The sequence below is a fragment of the Phasianus colchicus genome, chromosome 4, assembly GCF_987193195.1.
Source record: "Phasianus colchicus chromosome 4, bPhaCol1.hap1.1, whole genome shotgun sequence".
NCBI classification, from domain to species: Eukaryota; Metazoa; Chordata; class Aves; order Galliformes; family Phasianidae; genus Phasianus; species Phasianus colchicus.
Window position 1 is genome coordinate 9,911,309 of NC_143439.1, and position 20,343 is coordinate 9,931,651.

The 20,343-nt window shown below is 38.1% G+C and overlaps 1 protein-coding gene and 1 long non-coding RNA gene across 9 annotated transcripts in view; one reads left to right on the forward strand and one right to left on the reverse strand.

The window, feature by feature from the left end:
* Window positions 1-20,343, forward strand: part of ANAPC10 (anaphase promoting complex subunit 10) — a 156,005-nt gene that overhangs the window by 45,083 nt on the left and 90,579 nt on the right. The gene's annotated exons all lie outside the window — the stretch shown is intronic.
* Window positions 15,146-16,899, reverse strand: LOC149918041 (uncharacterized). Its single transcript, XR_016466309.1, has 2 exons — window positions 16,004-16,899; window positions 15,146-15,332 (listed from the first exon to the last, which is right to left on the reverse strand). It is a non-coding gene; the product is annotated as an uncharacterized LOC149918041 (long non-coding RNA).

A 20,343-nucleotide genomic window follows, 5' to 3' on the forward strand; every position in this document is an offset into this window, starting at 1 on the left:
GCATTGGAACTATACGAGTTCCTCTTCAGGAGCAGATTGGTGTTGAGCCCTAGACCCAAAAAACGTTTGCTTGTAAGAGAAAAAAGAGCTAAGGAAAACAAAAGTTTGGAGAAGTCTTGTGACTGTGAAAGACAGCAATTGCAGTGTAAGTGAGGAGCGTAAGGTTTGATGTATCAAAGATGGAAAAACAAGGAAGTGCTCTTCCTTCCCTCGAAAGCGCTGGAAAGTGCAAGAAAATATCCAAGAATCCAGTTAATGTTTCTCAGGGCCTCCTGTAGGGGCAGGTTGTACTAAATGGATCAGATAGCGTTATTTGTACTTTCTTCGATGGTCTAAATTCTTGGCTGTTGGCAAAGTCTGCCTAAAACATGAGGCTAACTGAGAGCAGAAACATTGTCAGTTGAGAATAAAGTGTTGCATTTCTGTAACCCCAAAAACCAAACTTCTGAGTAGGTCTGAGAAAAGTGGGGGAAAAAAAGCCAGCTTTATCATCATAGTATGCTGAGAAAATGTTTAGACTGATACATAGCCTTAGTACTGTTATGTTCTATAGTACTAGCAAGAATGTAGTTCTTAGTCTGAATGCTGTGCTTGTTTTGAAATTTAAATAATAAACAATTTATGTATGTATATATTTTAGCTTAAAATCACATTTTGTCGGCTTTGGCTGTTAATAAAAGCTTATGGTGGAATCAGCACTCTGTCCTTCCAGTGAAAATATGAACAGGACCACACAAAATGCTTCCACTGTGTCATTTCTTTTACTGCTGTTCCATTAAAATAAACTCCTTGCCACAGAACTTACTTGTCATTTCCCATTTCTCAAAAATACTGCCAGTTGTGTAGTTTCTTGGTCTTTTTACCACTTCTAGCTTTGGTATCTACTCGACTTATATTTGCAGAAGATCCCTTTGTATTCTTTCCTACCATTCCTTTTTGACCACATATGTTGCTGGATCTTAAATGTACTTTATTAAATGCAGACTTTGGCCAGTAAAGCTTGCAACTAGACAGAGGCTAGTCAGATGGTCTCATATTCGTCTTGGTTTCTGTGACTGTTGATTCCAGCAAGAGACCACTTGTGATATTAATGCGTGTGTTCTTCCATTTATGTATGTCTCAGTATTTACTGAGATAAATTCTTCTGGTTATAGTATGGTTTTTTTTTTCATTCTCTTGGATTCCATTGCTTGTCAAGCTCCACTGAAAGTAGGAAGGGGCTTTGACACTTTGTGTTTCTTTGTATGTGCTTTTCTCTTATAAGGTGGCGCTGTATAGTTCTCGCTTCTTGAGTCTTTGAAACAATGGCTGTATCTTGTTATTTAGTCCTCTTGATTCAAACCTAGTTTTTGACTCCTTGAACAATTGTTTTTTTGCTGTTCCTTTTTTTATATATCAGGTATGAGAAATTTTTTTCAGCATTCCTGAGGTTTTCCTTTTGCTTCTTTGAAAGCAAGAGCATAACTAGAATTTGTTTAGAAATCAGAGGAAATTGGCTTAAGAAATTTTTTTGTTTGTCTTTGCCTCCTCTGTGCTAATGAAAATTTGCAATTATGTTCTTAAATCCTAAAAAGATAGATTGAGATACCTTCAGATCACAAATGCCCAGCAAAGGGTCTGGAGGCTTGCTGTCTTATACTCAGGGTCAATATCAGCAACTTTGATATTTCCTCTGACCTTCAGAGTAGTCAGATGAAAATACTGCAACAGCCGCTGTATGACTCATTGTGCTTTAAGGATGCTCTCCCAAGATGATAAGAATATGTGATATCAACTGCCCTAAAATTCTATTCTGGTACCAATGCACGGTAATGCAGTTTGATATGCTGTGAACAACTATAATAAAAGCTTTTGTATTAAGGTTGTTTCAGGATGCAGTTTGCTTTGCAGGTTGGCTTAGTTCACCTCTTAAAAGCTTGGCATCAACTAACACTGCTCACTTGCTCCTGCACCTGATGAATCCTTGCAACGTTTTGTTAAATTTTTCTATGCAGTTAGTTTCCAACACTTTCTCTTAGTTTATGAGAAAGTGAATAATCTGTGTTTACATTCACTGCCAGTAGTGTTCACAAGCTGGCAGGTAATACTCACAGGGCTGTGCTTGAATGCATCACTTCTGCTATGTTCTTACCCTTCACTATGCCAACAGCTGAGAGCGCTGAGTTTCCCCTACACTTGCATCTTCTGGCTCGTTGTCAGTCAAGCTGTGCCAACTGCACCAGCCAGTAAAAGCAATATAGGAAAAATAAATTTGTACAGAAAAGCGATGACTTTCATGCAAGACTACAGAAAAGCACTGTTAGGCTATACTTTGTCAGTGTTGAGGAAATAGCTTTCAAAATTGAGGTTTTTAGTGGTGACAGTGTATCTGAGGATCCTTTTGCTCAAAGAATGAGGACCGAAACTAGTTTTCATAAAACTGCTGTAAGTTAGGCATTTTTAAAAATTGTATCTATAGATGAGGCAATGTGATACCTTGGTGCTGCATCATTCTCAAAGGTTTTTGTGTAAATAATAGTAAAGGGATGTGCCAGCTAATATTCCAGAACACCCACGATGTGTGTAAGAGAAATTGATGATTACCTGAAATTTCTGCCATGTCTCCAAATGTAGCATTATTCACTTCATTAATTTTGTAACATAGCATAATAGAAAGTAGAGTTGGTTGTTGAAGGCCAGTTTTGACCATTAAAGAAACTCAGATGTTTGTTTTCTAGTTTTCTATAAACAAAACGCTTTCTATCTTCCTATTATATCGTGGGGAGGAAAAATCAAACAGGATCCTCCTTCTGCAGAACTTGTAACCCCAAATTTTAGCAAATTTTGTTTTGCATCTAATTCTTCCAAGGAATGCTGAAGGACCTACAGAAGGCGTTGTGGCATTGAATGCTTAAGTTTAAGCTTAAAGTTTCTTAGTATTTACATATTAATCTAAATAACAATGTTTTGCATACTGTTACATGTGTATGCTTAGTGGAATCAATGTCATGAGAGTAAGTAGTACAACTAAAATTAGCATTAAATAACGTACTGTGTTTGTTAGAACCGTCTCAGTGGGCTGCTGAAAATGCATCGTTTAACTTGCAAGACTAAGATTGATGTCATTAATTAATCTATTTAAATTACATTGACGTACTGTAAACCTGCTTTCTAACCTTCATTCAAAATTTACTCTCCATATATTAGAGATAGTGATTGATGAGAAATAAGGAGGCTCTGGATGTAAGGAATATGGGGAATAGAATGGACAGATTTTCTGAAGTCAGAACATTCAAAGAATGTAAAATGCGCAAAGCATTAGAGATGCTTAGTTTTGGCATTCATAGGCAATCTTGTTGAAACTTGTAAAAAACAAAAAACAAAAAACAAACAAACAACCACCAACAACCCAATCCAAAAACAATCTGTATCCAAAACTGTATTTTCTATTCTGTTGTGAAGACATAGGATGCAAAGACCACTTAGCAGTAGTTTAGATGGGGAAACATATTTTCCAGACAGCTGAAGATTAGCCAAGAGTATATTTTCTCATACTTGCTATCTCTCTGATTCTGATTTAAGGTGAAAAAGGTTTCTATAAGGAAATCTGAGTAAAGCGAAGAAATGCTCCTGATAAATGACTCCATATCAACTCCTTTACTGACTGAAATGTCTAATAAGCTTTAATCTAATGCTAGAAAAAGAGCGAGTCATCTGCTGTCCTGTCAGTTTTAAATGCTTATTGCTTATGAAGCTGTGTATCAGGTAGAAAGTTACATATGACAAGTAACAAGCCAGGGAGAAATAATTTCTTCAGTACTAAAGTGACTTTCTACGTTTCTATGAAAACGATTACTGTTAACATAAGGTATTCCAAAAGCAAGGTGATTAGCAGTGTAACATATGGCAGTCTTTATTTAGGAGAGGAAACAGTGCTCTTTTGACAATTAGGGAAAATAGGGTTTCTGTGAACAGCAAATAAATTCTGGTCAGTGGATCAGAGGTTCTTATCTTGGTGTGCTTATTGTTCAGGGGAGGTGAATTAAGAATTCCAGAAAAAATGCTGTTTTGCTACATTTCTGATGGTCTGCCACATGCTTTAGTTAATGCTCTCACTTTGTCTGTGATAACATAACACTTGATGGAAATGCTCTATAAAGTAGGTATGACAAGTGGTTCAATTTCCACGTCTTTTGGAATGCAGTTTAGGTGAGCAAAATTCCGATAGACTGTATGGCTAAGAAATTCTGCAGCAGTTTTTCAGTGGGCTAATCTGTGCCCTGTAAAGCTCCAGGACCTTACGTTATTCCCGTATCTGCGTGAAGGCTCTGGCCTAGATCATGAAGTCCATTTACTGATTTAAACACTAAGAGCCACCTTTGTTTCCTAATACACTTTTTTGAATTCCCAGAGTTCAATTTCCATTCAGTTATTTGGCTGTAACAGGCCCTATGGATTTTAATATTTTTCCTGGCTCATTTCTTCTGAGGCTTAACTGTTTCTCTCTAAATAGCTCTAGAATCGCCCTCATTTGATTTTAATTAGCAATTATTATGAGTCGCAGATGTGTGTTTATGAGAGAGCAGAGGAAAAAAGACTCTAGCCTTGTTGTTTGGGCAAGTCTCTAGGAAGAGGAAAGACTGTTTTCTTCCTTGTGCTGGCCAAATCTGTGTTTCATTCCGGTGGATCAGTTCAACAGGAAAAATAGGTGTACTGTTTCCTTTCCTTTTTTTTACGCATTCTTGCATCATTTCTGACCCTCCTTGATTCTTGAGATGTAATGTGGAGAGAGAGATGTGGATTCACACCTATAGCTTAGGTGTTTAAGAGCTTATCTACTCCATGTCTCAGATTCTGGGCTGACTCTGCCTGCACACCAATCCTGAAGCTAACAGCTAACAGGACCTGCAGTGTGGATAATGGCATTGTAGATCTGCTGTCTAAAACCCTGTTGTAAACATCCTCCAGTTCCAGAAGAAAAGTGAATCCAACTCCACGGCATTTGCTGCAGACAAATATCACACAGCTCCAAGCTCAACATATTCCCTTAGAGGACTCTTCCTTTCCAAAGTGCCTTTTTCCCAGCAAACATTGCCAAGAGAACTGAGATAGACAAGTTAGGACTATTTTTCATTGTGTGGCAAAACAACAAAGTTTTGGGCGTTGTTTCAGGGAGTACCTTGTGTGATATAACTGTTTCTCTTTGAAAGCTCTGTGATGTTCTGTCATTATATAACCATAAAATATATTACAATACCCAGGCTCAGTGACATTGTCTTGTAAGCTGGGGAAGGGAAAAAAACTTGAATTTTCCTGTCTTTTTTTGTTTAGAGCCCAGAGGAAATGTGATGCTGCTACAGTGGTAGGTGATGCTACAGTTTATAAGCGAGCAGAAGACAAAATACAGAAGATTGTTTTCATGGAAATATTTTGAGGATAGTTTCTGCAGGCCTGTTTGTGGGAGAAAGATGTGATGGGGTTTGCTTTCTATTCTTTTAACGTAATGGAAAGTTGTACAAAACTGTGCTGTGAATTAGTGTGGTAGTTTATTGGCTATTCTGGTAAAATGTGTCTAGATAGAATCCATATACATCTGATATTACCATTAGTGATGACTACCACTTCTGAAAGTAAAGCAGTGCATTCAGTGAAAAATCCTACGCAAATGAATTAAGCATGGATTTCATCTTTCACTTTTGCTCCCTTTTTGGGGAAATCATTCTGATTCTTCTTTTGCATTGATGTAAACTGTTCTTGAGCAACTAACAACTTTCTTTTCTGTTTACTCCGCCCTCTTTTCCTGCATTTCTCACACTTTAAAAGGGCAGTGGGAATACAGCTAACCATTTAATCACCGAATAAGAAAGTCCTTTAATTTTTTTTTAAGTCCCTTACTGTACAAGCTTTTAATGCAGATAACTTTTTTTTCTAGGATCTTGAATTTATCAACTTAGCATCTGACTTAGCCCTTTCATATACAAATCAGGCAAGTCTCTCAACTGAAAAACAACTTTCTTGCTGCAGACAACCTAGCTGACTGCTTTAATCAGTGGAAATTTAGCTGCATCAGTCATGCATCACTACTTAGTCCAATTGATATAAATAAAGAAATCGGAACATTTTCTTCATTAGCAAGTAGTTTGCCTATTATCAAAGAAGTTTTAGGCGTAACTGCTATTTGGTTATTCTTACTTTCAGCACAGTTGGTTCAAGGCTATAGAGTCAGGCTCTGACTTACGAAGGAGTATTACTAAAAGCTGGAGCAATTTTAAGTCATTATTCCCTTGCATACTATGCAAACATACTTCATGCACCAGCATACTTTATGCAGGTTTAAAAGCTGTATAGGAGATGTACTCCTGAATGTGCACCAGATTGCCCCTTTCTAAATTCTAAATTCTTGTATGACTTGATGCTAGTGAAAAAAGAGGAGTTGTGGCATACTGGTGCAGCAGTCACCAGCTGTTGAAATCAACTCGAATTACCAATGGAGTAAGCTGGAGTAGCTGGAGTGAGATTAAATGCATTCTATTTAAAACTAGGTTTGCTTCCCTTCTTCAGTTGCATCAAGTGTTGTTCTCTAACAGATCAGATTTGGGTTTTGAAATAACTGGAATATGAATTGTTGAAACTGCAAGACTCAGCAGGTGATGCTACAATAATTCATTTTCTCATGAACGGGCCTGTTCTTAACTAATACAAACTGACATGCTCCCATTACTTTCAGAATTTCTTGTATTTTTACTGCTTGACAATAAGAAGACAGAAGTAAAAGGACACATCAAAGTTAAGTTTTGGTGTGAAGCTGTGGAGTTGTGTTTTGCCTATCAGAATTAGTGCAGCTGCTCATAGTTGTGGGAGAAATTTGTCTTCTGTTTTTCTTGTATACAGGAAAATTTCCACAAATATTTTTTCTCTCATGGACAAGCAAATAGTCTGCAGACTGGATTATTTTTATTTATTTCAGGTATATTCAGTCTTACATAGGTCGCTCTGAAAATAATGCCTCCTGTTTATTTTCCTGGATAATACAGTATTATGATAGAGCAAATTCTCAGCTACAGAACACTGTTTTTCAACATTGTCAGCACCATAGCTGTGCATTTTCACCAGCCATGAACAAGAGCCTAAGTGCTGCATTCGTAAAAATCTTCACCACTGGAAGTGACCCACTGTCACCAGTGCTGAAATTCACCACCCACCTCCTCGCTGTGCTCACATCCACTGTTTGGTCTACAGAAATGTTTAGTAAGTGTTGATGAATGTCAATGGGTGCCATTTTTTCCACATGAAGGAGTTCAGTGACACACCATTTCTTCTCATCCACTTCCATGTCAGATGCCGTTTTGCCAGATTGCCCCTCTGCTGCCATCTGTCACACAGCAACAACATGAAATGGGATACTGGTGGGAAGGTTCATCCTCTAGTCCTGTACCAACATCTGCCTCTGATACTGTGGGCCAACATAATCAAATGAGAGGCATTAGTTCTAGAGCAGCCTTATATGTTGATATGGATGCATGTGACTACTTATCAGTGTTCGTATTTGGTGTTGTAGTGCAATGCTAAAAATGAAAATATGGCTTAGAAGGGGACATGAGCCGTACTGTAGTGGCACCATTATACTTGTTGACCTGCTGCAGCAGCACACTGTTCCAGTTTTCAAGGAAGTTACATCAGGATACATTGATATAGTCACAGTATGTATCAAGGAATGATCTGAAGAAATCTTTAAAATTTTCATTGAAGTGTCCAATAACCAGAGCATTTTTTTCAAACTGTAATATTGAGTAGACTCATACGTTATTCTGCGGGGTGCTTATCCACTTTCCACACTCTGAAGGAATGGTATTTTCCATTTTAATACAACTTTGAAGAGATTTTTGTGGAATCCTTCCTTATATATATTAATTTTGATAATATCAATTTATACCTACTTGAAGGAGATGTAAGCTAGAGTGATCAATGATTTATGTTGGTATTGTGATGATAGCAGTGGCTTCATTGGTTACAGTGGAATTAGTACAATTTGCAGCAGCCAAAGAAATCAGGTACAACAGTTGAGTTGCTTGTAGCACATCAGTGGACAAGGACTACTCAACTTTATGTTTGTGTTACTATTTTATTTAACTTTTTCCATAAATATTCATCGTGACAGCTTTCAGATAGGGTAGTGGGCCATACATAAACATGCCTGTACATGTATGTGTGTGAATTTTGATGTGTGAATTAGCAAGCTACAGTGATGTTTTTGAAATATTTAGTGCAGAACATTGCCTGGATCCTAAAAAGTGTAGAATTCATTGCTAGCATTTCAAATCTTTTGATGTCAACAGAGGTAACATAGAGGTATAACAGCATATAATAATGCTATGTGTATTAACATATGCTAGATATATTAATATATATAATCTGACTTTGTTAGATAAGCTGATAAAACTGGATAGTCCTTTTTAAAGATCTCTTTCAAAATATTATTTTGAACTCAGAACTCATTCAATCCATGTTTATAAAGTGACTTTAAAGTAATTTGGTAAACAAGAACTGTGTAAGCTTATTGCATCTGTTCACATATTTCTCAAACCGATCTCGTAGCTGGGAGAGACATAGCTACGTTATTTAGAGTTTGAAAATCTGCAGCAGTTTTTAAATTCATTGTTTTCTTTACTCTCCTGATAGCTCTGAAGAAATTTTTCAAAACTGAGAGGAAATTACTGTGCTTGAATTACTCTTCAGGAGCAAGTTAGCAGTCAATAAATCACAGTTACACGAAGAATTTTTTAGTTGTTCATCTCCTTTATCCTGTAAAGTAGTATTCTTACTAACAAGATTTTTTTAAGAAATATATGTCACTCGTCCTTTTGCTGACAGCATTTTGTGCCTTTGGTGCTGTTGGTCTGCACCTTTGTAAGTGAAAAATGTGATCTTTAAATTAGAATGTAAAAGCTGCAGAGGAAAAAAAGAAGTGTATTAACAACAAAGTGCATAGAAGTTTTTAGGATTCTAAGATAATATCTGTTCCCATAAAATACTAGGTTTCAAAGGATTTCAGAATTTTACAAACCTTCTGCTTGGCTTCCAGCTGGCAAAAATAGTCATATTTTCAATAATAGGAAAGGTGGTAGTTACGCTATTTTGCATTGCAGAGTGTTCCACATACCATGTTGTGTCATGTCTCAGAACAAGTCAGTATGAAATCAAGAATGAAAGAACCGAAACTTTGAAGATATTTGTTTTTTCCAGCTCAGTAACTTAATATTTCATCAAGGGCCTTCTGGGAGCTGATCTGAACATGATGCAGTGAAGGGAGCAGCCAGGGAGGAACTCTAATGGGTCCTCAGTATACATTCCTGACTGCGTTCAAACAATCTGGCAGCCATAATTTTTTAAAACATTCCAAACACTCATCTCATTGTCTTTTGTGGTTTGGACAGAGGATTGTTGATTCTTAGATTGGTTTTGAGGTACTCCCTTGACTGAAATTGTGGATCCTACCTCAATGCTATCGTCTACCTTTGCATCTAATTAAGACACAGGCTTTTTGGCAATCTACAAAAGGAATGCTCTGGAGCTGTTGTTAAATTTTCTAAGAACAAACACAATAGGAATGCCATCATAAGTTGTAGGTCAAGAATGTTTCCACGGAATATTCTTTATTAAATCCAGTGAAATCCTTTGGATGTTGTTAGATACAAGTTAGAGGAAAAACCTGTGTCCAAGACTTCTCTCACTGAACAATTGGGAGCAAGATCAAATGAGAGTTGGTTCTCTTTTGCCTCTACACTTGTATTTTTTTAAACGAACTAAAAGGATTCCATTTGTTCTTTTTTTTAAAAAAAAAAAAACCAACAACCAAGGACACCAAAATACCACTGTACATAAAACTGTGTGTGTGTGTGTGTGTACTGGAGGTCTTAGGGGTGAGTGGGACAGAGGGAGAAACCACAGAGGCACTTTAAACTGAACGTTGCTCCTGTGGCAGCTTTTAGGGTGAGAGGTGACCTTAGCAATGACTTACATTACATAATACCTCCCATCTCTCTGCAGATGTGTGAGTTTGTTTAAATGTTTTATGAGGTTTTTATTACGCTATAATATAGTCCCAACCCCTCTGCAGTTGCCAGTTTGGTCACAAAGTGTAATAAATTTTAAAATACCTAATGCTTCAGCTATTCAATAACTTTCTGACAGGGCCCCCAATGCAATTATGGTACCACAGTGTCACTGAGCTACTTTGGTTTGGGCTGTGTGGAGTAGCACAATTCTCTTATCCTGCTCTTCAAAATCATAGAATCATAGAATGGTTTGGGTTGGAAGGGACAACCATAACCATCTAGTTTCAAGCCCCCTGCTGTAGGCAGGGACACCTCCCACTAGACCAGGTTGCTCACAGTCCCATCCAGCTTGGCCTTGTACACCTACAAGGAGAAGGCATCCACAACCTCTCTGGGCAGTCTATTCCTGTGTCTCAGCACTCTCACAGTAAAGAATATCTAATATTCTAATATCTAGCCTAAGTCTACCCTCATCCAGTTTATGCCATTTCCTCTCATCCTGTTGCTACATGCTGTTATATTCCAGGTCCCCTTCAGGTCCTGGAAGGCCGCTATAAGGTCCCCCAGAGTCTTCTCCAGGCTGAAAAGCTCCAGCTCTCTCAGTCTGTCTCCGTAAGTGCTCAGGCCTCTGATAAACTTCATAGCCTTCCTCTGGAACTACTCCAACAGCTTGATGTCCTGCCTGTGTTGGGGGGCTCCAGAACTGAACTCCAGGTGGTGGCAGTACTCTAGGTGGGGTCTCACAAGAGCAGAGTAGAAAAGCAGAATTACCTCCCTAGACCTGCTGCACTTCCCTAGATGCAACCCAGGATACAGTTGGCCTTCTGGGCTGCAAGCACTTGCTGCTAGCTCACGTTGAGTCTTACGTCCACCAACACCCCCAAATCCCTCTCCTCGGGGCTGCTTTCAAGCCATTCTCCTCCCAGTCTGTATTCGTGCCTGGGATGGCCACAACCCAGGTGTGGGACTCTGCACTTGATCTTATTTAACTTCATGTGGTTGGCATGGGCCCATCTCTTAAACCTGCTCAGGTATCTCTGGATGGCATCCCTGGAGTTTAAGCAGGTTTGAATGTTCTACATGCTTGTGAAAATTAGTATTGTTCTGTGTTTGTGTCTTTTATGTGCTGTGATACAGTAACAGGCATACCTACTTGATTTGTGAAGTAAGTAGAAATCTCAGCTATAATGTTTTTCAAGGTAATGAAAGAAGCTGAATTCACAGGAGGCATCTACAAGTAACACTGATACAGTGCTTTTCATCCATACAATAAAATTGACATTGGAATAACCCTTCACCAATGAATACTAAACACCATTTCATGTGAGACCTGAGGAAAAGCTAGTGTGGTTTTCACTTGATATTAGAGCATTACCCCTCAGTATCCCTCAGACCCTAATTTCATTTATTTATTTTATTCTACTTCTCTGAAAGAGTGGTCAGGCACTGGAATGGGCTGCCCAGGGAGGTGGTGGAGTCACCGACCGTGGAGGTGTTCAAGGAACGTTTGGATTTTGTGTTGAGGGACATGGTATAGTGAGAACTATTGGTGATAGGTGGATGGTTGGACTGGATGATCTTGTAGTTCTTTTCCAACCTTGGTGTTTCTGTGATTCTCTGATTAATTTATTAATAAAAGGAAGGAAAGTCAATGTCTAAAATAAAAAATAAAAAACATACTACACTTTAAAAATATGCTTAATTTATGAGCAGCTGGTAATTTTTAACTAGGTATTTCAAACAGTGCTTAGGGAAGAAACATATGCATATGGAATAGTGATTCCCTATTTCCAGTTCCAGTGAGGCAGCTTTCTGCGAGGCTCGAACAATAGCACATTGAAAGGCACTGCACAGATCTTGAGAAGGCCTATTTTCCGTTTTGAAATGTTTCTCAAAAATGCATGAATCTTGAGATGCAAAAGCAGCAAGTAGAGCTTGAGAATTTCAGCAAAGTTATAGTTCTAATAAACTTGGGTTACTAAGGGTTAAGGAAGTGTGAGGTAAACCACTGGAAACAGCTGCTTCAACTTTTGTGTGAAGTCTCTGAATTTCAAAAGTTGGGAAGTTGGTGCGTTTATTGAACTGAGAGGAATATGAAAATTCTGCACAATTTCTTTGTATGATTACTTCTTTAAGGAGGACAGGTAAGAACAGAAAACTTTAATTTCAGATATTCAGATGCAAATGGAGACCCAAAATGCTTAAAAAAATAAATAAATAAATAAAGACATTTGTCATCTGCGGCATGCAAGCTTCTGAATCTCCTATGTAATGATGGCCTACTCAAAAACTAGGTTTGGGTCTCAATGCATTTAATCTCTATCTTCTCTCTATTTACGTATCCACTTATCTATTATTTAGAAATACTGATTTTTTTTTGTCAAGTAACTGACAATTTTAAACTCACTTATAAATTGTTCAGGCCACTTTAACAATAACAGTATCTTACGGCTCATTCAGAGACCACAAATTCTTATTAACAGAGATTACTACGGGGATTAACGTACTGCCAATTTCACCATTAGCCAATGACTCAGCAGTAGGGATCAGATCTTAAATCCTTGCACCTGGCTCTATATTCTAGTTTAGGAAAAATTAAAAAATGGTGAGTGAATGTTACAGTTGTCTCATTTTGTAGCACAACACATATTCTCAAATTCAGCTGAGTAGTGCCAGATCAGTAACAGGATGGAATGTTTTGAAGATCTGCAGGACTTAATGTGGAACAATACATTACTATTATTTCCTCTGAATTAATAGTCACATACCAGTGCTTCAGCATGGGAGTAGTAGGATGAAACCACTGCCCAGACATTTTAAATTTTTTGTAACAATTCTATGCATCTGTGCTGGTAAAATTATATTTTAAATAATTCAATTATCCTTTTAAGAATTTAGCTATGATAAATTTTCATTTTTATTCTGCTCTATTGTGAGGTGTGTTTTGTCTGTTTAAATAATCATTTTTCATTTGTTTGTAGCTAGCTCTGTTAATTGAATACCTGCATGTTTGCACAATGCTCTACTTTTGGGGGTAAAAGATGGCGTATACTTACACTTTTCTATTGTCAATGATGTCTTAGTTTCAGCTGGGACAGAATTGTTTTCTTCGGAGTGCCTGGTATGATGCTATGTTCTGGTTCCAGGAGAAAAACAATGTTGATAACATACCAGTGTTTATAGTTGCTCCTGAGCAGTGTTGTTCAGAGCCAAGGCCTTTCTCAGCGAAGGGCCTGGGGAGCTGGGAGGGAACAGAATCAGGACAGCTGACTCAAAGTGGCTAAAAGGGTATTCCTTACCATATGATACCATGCAGAAGGGGAGTTTTAAAGGAAGTGGGAGTTCATTGAGCTCTATTCCACGGCTAGCTGGGTGTTGATCAGTGGGTGGTAAGCAATCGCTTGTGTGTCACTTGTTATGCACATTCATATGAATACATGTAATCATAACTATTATCCTTTTCCTTTTCTCTATCTCAGAAAATAGTTTTATCTCAACCCATGAGTTCTACTATGCTGGGTTGTTTTTTTTTTTTTTTTTTTTTTTTTTCAGTTTTCTGCCCCATCCCATTGGAAGGGAAAGGGAATGAGTGAATGACTGTGTGGTGCTGAGCCACCTGCTGGGTTAAACCACTACAAGTGGATAAAACACAATGACCCTTATATGGAAAGCAGTCTAAGAGATGTTCAGTTCAATGCTCGGTGTAATGTAATATGAAACACTTCGGTAATTTGCTGTTTTTTACCCCCCTCTGGAAATGAAATGTTAGAAATATCAATCTAAGTTGAGAAGAAAGAATTTTAACTTAATTTTAGCCAGATGGAAGTAGTTTTTAAGCAAAGGTGAATTGAGAGAGGTTTTTTTTTTAAAAAAAAAAAATATTTTATTTTTTTAAAATTATGGTGTTTGTGACCTGGATGAAGAGAAAATGTATTACCTACAGGGAAAACAACTAAAGCAGAGATACCTTGATTCCGAGGTGTCAGGGTTGAAGATTCTGAAGCAAAATTGTGAAGGCGCAGTCTGTACCTTAGGGTGGTCTCTTGTTTGTGAAAGAGTTACAAAGAGAATGAGATCCATAGCTGGTATATAGTTCAGTGGGAGTTAACTTCAACTGACATAAGAACTGAGAGAAAGTAAAGGGCAGAGGTTTTTGGCTGATGCTTTATTTTCTTATGTGTAGCTTTGTAAGGAAGGGAGCCTGATTTTGCTAGTTTTCCTCAATTCAGAAAGAGCCAGCCATCTCCTCTTTTGCTTTCCACCGTCTGAATAGCAATTGGGCAGAAGGCCCAGAAGTTACATGCTTTCTCTACCTTACCCCGGTGATGCCTAAGGAAGCCAAGAGTCCTCTTCCAAGCAGTTGCAGTGGGAAAGGGCCAGCAGCTACTTAAGAGTGCCCCTTACTCACATCACAGATACTTTGGGGGCTAGAAGGGAAGTAGTAGAAGGCAGCTGGGAGAGCTGCCAAGTGTCACACTTTTGGCAGCTTTGTCACACATTCCTTTAATTTAGGATTTGGCTCTGCCACGGGAAGACTTGAAGGTTTCTGCTTGAAGTTTTCCTTATTTACCACTTGGGGCCACTGTGGCACTCTTGAGCAGGAACCATGGGCCATCTCCTTGCTGTATCCCAGGCAGGAAGAGGCTTTTGGGAGGTAGAAGTTTCATATAGACAGAGCCATTTCCTTTTGTCCATATTGCATTTGCTTTGCTTCAGTGACAGAAACAACCTAGGGCATCCCAGCAACTTCCTATCACTTCCCAATTCCCTGGTAGTTCTGGACTAGCACGGACGCACCCTAGAACCTTCTTGTCCTAATCCTTTTCACAGTTCTTAATCCAGCTTGGAGCACCTATTAGAACTACCAGAGCTTGTGCAGTTCTTTTCTTTGCTCTTACTTTCTTCAGGATAGTGTGCTGACAACCGGATTAGGAATTTGGTTATCAAAAATTACTGTGAGGGGACAAACTGAAGACACGGTTATGTTACATTTTTAATGAGTGGAATAAAGCCAAGACAGTGGGACAATGTAAAAAAATCTTACAATTGCCATTAAAAATACATGGTATCTTGAGGTAATGAAGTTCTCTGTTGGTGACAAAGACACTGGAGACTTTCATTTGAAATATAATTGGAACAGTGCGTTAACACTTACTGTGTTAGTGAAATGCCTTACTATGAAATTTAATACAGTTGAACTACTGGGTCTCTTCTCTTCCTCTTCTCTTCCTCTTCTCTTCGTCTTCTCTTCGTCTTCTCTTCCTCTTCTCTTCCTCTTCTCTTCCTCGCTGTACCTGACTGAAAGTGTCACTTTATTATTACCTTATCACATCATTCTTTTGAAATGCAGTTAGGAAAATGATTTTCTTGTTCACTTGTATTTGAAGTATTGTGATGTGTAAGCTGAATAATACTCTTTTTTCTAGTTGGATGAATGCTGGAAAGTCAGTTTATTTAATTTTAATTGCAATTAGAATAGCACTAAATTGGAATGCTGTTTTTTTATCTGGTTTTCTATATACTTCCTACAGATTAAAAGGTAATTCCGAGACCTCACACTGACTCTTACTTGTGCTACAGACATTAATGCAACGTCATTCATAGCAAACAGGCAGTGGAGATTGTTTCTCTGAAGGAGTTGGAGACAAAGATAAACTTGCTGTTCTCTCTCATTTTCATGATAGCAAAGTGACCTGCTTAGCCTGGAGCAGCAAGTCTCTGGGGCCCAGCCATCCACTTGAAGCAAAACTGACCACACTGACCCACCGCAGCTCTCCTCTCAGTTGCGGGGGTGTGGATTGGTATTGGTTTTCAATTTAGACAAGATCTTGTGTGAGTCACCCTGCCCCCTGCCCTCCCACCAGTGCTATGAATAATAAACTCAGTGAGAAGTCTCGGGCCAACTGATGTGCTGCCAGGGCACAGCTCCTTCTCCCTGTAGTCCTTCCCCTCTCTGCACTTTGCTGGACCTGCAGGGCTTGTTGTGGGTGGAGGTGAAACACATCTGGAACTGGCTGATTCAAATGACACTCATAAGTGAAGGAGGAGGTTCTAAATTTGACCCACCCTGGGGAAAAGAGGCTGAGGTCATAGGAGGGTAGAATGCAGAGTATTATTATGATGAAAAGTGAAAAAAATTACATCAAATGTTTGTTTAAGGATCAGAAGTCCTGGCCCAGCTCCTTTGGTTTGCCAAATATTACATGAAGCTACATAAAAACCAATTCTAACCTCTCACAGTTCTCCCATTAGGTCACATTAAGCTCTGGCAGGGAGGATGGTCCTACTTGGTGGTTTTCTGATTTGTGGTTTGAATTTGGCCAACCTTACTTATTTAAATTTATTTTATTTTGTAAACGCTCAATGATACAGTAAAACTCTAGAGTAAACTTGTTCTGGCCAACATTTATTGTGAAAATATTCTGCATTATCAAGAGATCTTTGCAGAACAGCTAACAAATTAAAACAAAGCATTTCAGGCACATATTGTAGCTCTGTTTGTAAATGAAGGAAATGTACCAATGGCTTCAAGCCACCACTTTTAGTTGCTGTCCACTTCTATCCATCTGAGCTTTTGTAAAACGGATGTCTTTTCACTTCCCCTTTGAGCATAGCAGTCCCTTTGACTTCAGAGCAACCAGGGAGGTGAATCAAAATACATTCTCCTCCTTTTCACTTGTTAAACTTCTTAACAATTTTGTCTTTCTTCTCTTTATGAGTACCTTTGTAAGCCTGTTTGATTAGATGGAAACTTAGTTTGACTGCTGCCATTCAAGTATGAATTGCTGATTCCAAGTAGGGATTTTTCCTTATCTGGAAATTAGTCACACAATGTGCAATTTATATTTTGTCTGCTGACGATAGAATTCAAAATATATGGAGAATGGCGTAGTGATGTTTTCTTTCTAGAGATACCTTAACAGGGAAGGGAAAAAAATCAGTTCAATTGTCCTTACCTGAGCATTTTTTATTTGTTACTCTACTGTGGTAGAGTAATAGTTTCCCTTTCAGAGGACTAGGTTCTTGTGGCATGCATTCTCTTCTTTATATCGTTCTCTGGAGCAGTTGCCAGGCTGTACCACTGGAGTATAATCTTGCTAGAGATGAAAAATTTCTGCTGTGTGGAACTCAAACAACAAAAGCTGTGAAACAGTTGAACTCGCTCTGATTTTGTGCCAACTACCTTCTAACTTTCTCAAGTTGGGAATCTTGAAAATTTCATTTAGGTGAAAAGCATGCAACGAAACATGAAAATGTTTGTCATATTCTTCATAACTTCAGGATTTATGAACTTTCTTGATTTGAGGGGTTGAAGGAGCATGTTACTTTTTTCTTTGGCAATAAATTTTGAAACTTTTGAAAAAGAAGCAACAGCATTAAATAGAGAGCAATAGCTTAATAATGATTTTATGTATCAACTATACATCAAAAACACGTCTTTTCAGTTGTTTTAAGAAGTATTACTTCAGTTTCTACTCAGCAATTACATTATGTCCTGCTAAAATCAATCTTTTTTTTCTCTGCTTGTATATTGCGTAGGCTAGCTTTTCCATCATTTCACATGTGAATTTAAGCTCTGTACATAGTAAACTGACAGCACTGCATTCTGACGATTATACACAACAGGTTCAACAGATGTAGCAGTGTTCATACAGCATTCCCCACATTTGGCTTTTAACTGAGTTTATCGCCCTGCTTTTTGGCAGGTTCATTAACCAAATACCATTCTCACTGATCCCTCGGCAGAATTGTTCCTCGTTCTGAAGTTGGCTTGTTGAAACAGGTTTAAATGTTCTTAAAGTGTAGTGCTGTCAGCAGTTTAGATTCAAAATATATTATAAAAGTTATTTGAAGAAATACAATCTCAGGATTTTTTATACCCTTGCAATGTTTGGACTTCTGGATGATATTTTCACAAATGATGACAACTACAGCAATGATTTGATAGATATAGTCAATTTTCTGTTAATTACTGTAAGAACACCAACCGTTCCACTAGTCACCAACATACTGATTACTGATGACATGGCTTTGTGACTTACTAAATTCCTATATTTTCTGAAAATCTTGTTGCATTCATTTCATCATACTACTTTTTTCTTTGACAATGAGAACACCTCTAAAACAAAGCTGTTTTGTCAACAATGCAGAGTTGAAGACACTGTTTTACAAGGGGACATATCCATGGCCTCTGTATTGTTCAGAAGGATGTTGAATTATTAAAAAATTGCAAAGCCAAAAAAACAACAAAGAGTTCTCTAAGTCTGTCTGTATAGTCTGAAAATTGGCTGCTGTCTGACAACAGCCTTTCCAATTCTTTAGGAAATCTAAATAAATGTTTGTGAGAAGAGCAGTACAAAATCTCAGTAATTTGTTGGGTGAAACGTGTCATTCATTACAGTATTTTGTTCTAGTTTAGGATTTTACATTTATGCTTTTGTAGAGTTTCAAAAGTGGCAGAAGTAGCGTACAACATTTCTTGTTGCTGCAGGGTCAGTCTGTGAGTACATGAGCTTCCCCAATTCACGGTTAGCTGTGCTTACTGGCTTGTGAGTGATTCAGATTAAATGTTTAAACACTGTTATGCTAAAGCTGAAAAGTGATTACTTCCATTTATATGAATGATAAAAAATGAAAAACTAAATAGAGGATGTTCTCTGGGTCAGTATTGGTGCTCGCTCTGAAAAACTGCTGATAAAAACTGTATTCTGTATTCTGTGAAGCCGCTTGTGTTTGGTGTGCATTTGTCTTAGAAGTCTGTGTACTGAGCTCCTTTGAAAATTTAAGTAGGAATCAACAAAAGAATTGTACAGTTTTTCTTCACAAATCAGCATGCTCAATTTATAGTACTGTATTCTGGTTTCTCAATGAATTTCTATGATAACAGCATTTACATTGATCTTAGCTGTTATTGTTCACTGGCCAGATTTATACCCTTGCTTTATTTACTGTAGACTGACGGATCTCACAAACAGCCAACACAGTATATAGCAATACTCCTCAGATAGGGAGAAGTATTCAGTCTTTACTTGCTGTAGCAGAAATGCCAAGTCACGGCCTGAAGCAGTGATGGAGCACCTGGTGAGAAGGCAGGGCCAACCCAGGGGAGCTCAGCTGTATGCAATGTACCTGGGTGAGCAGAAGGGCTAGAGCCTGGATCCACCCCTTCCCACACCTTATTTAGGGCTGGCAGCGAAGGCAAGGATATCTTGCTGGAGATCCCCATGTACCTGAGGCCTTCTGAAGGTAGGCAGTTTTTTTTTTTTATTTCTTTACTTACAGCTGTTGTGTTTGTACAAATCCTCGCTTGCTGCAGTCTGGAACCTTGCTGTTCTGCTTTCATTGCTGTACTTTCCATCACATTGCAGTTGCTCTCTTATAACTTCCTATATGTTACCTCTATATCACTTCTCTTCCTACAGTGTTGCTGATGGTTACTGGTGCATAAGCGTCTAACAGATGTATTATATAGGAATAAATCTGACTAACAGTAGGTTGCAATGTCAGGGCTGTCTTGTTGCGTGACTCTAGATTTGTAAACAATTTTCAGATATATATTACCTATGTTTAAGATCACGGTGCTGAATGCAGCATAAATAACTCACTGAAAGAAGCTAATAGAAAAAACAAGTCTCCCTAAATCATTGTTTAAAAAATATAAAAGAATATCAGAAGAGCTGGTTAAATAATGTTGAGTTTAGAAAGAGCAGGAATTGAACTTCACAAAAATAAGTGAGTGTATATGTATGTATGTATGTATGTATATATATATATATAGTCAGTTATTCAGACTTCATGTTGTCTTTACAGTAATTGCTACTTTGTTAGTTATTTTAATGTTATTTCAATAGATCCTCTTTGATTGCTCTACACTGCTTGCTGATGTAGAAGTAGTTGCAGTATCTCTTACCTTTTCCTCATCATTAAATTGCAGTTTATACGTGATATGCTCAGTTAAGCACAGAAGCTGACAAATGTATTAAAAATTTATTCTATGTCTGCCATTTTCCTCAAGCAACAAGAAGATACCTGTATTATGCTAAGAAATTGTTTGAGATTCAACTGAGAAATATTCTGCTCTTGTATGAGTTATGTATGGTAGTATTTGCTTTTCCTTTGACTGTTGGAGCTACCACTTTTCCCTTTTAAGACTCCCCTGTGGTGACAGTAAGCATTGCCAGTCACATGGCTAAGATTCAGAGCTGGGAGAGTTGCCATAGTAAACTGAATTTGAACTCTGGTCTTCCCATGCCTCCGCTGGGATCTATAACTGTCTAAAAGCCAGGTCTGGCCAGAATATTTCTGTGTT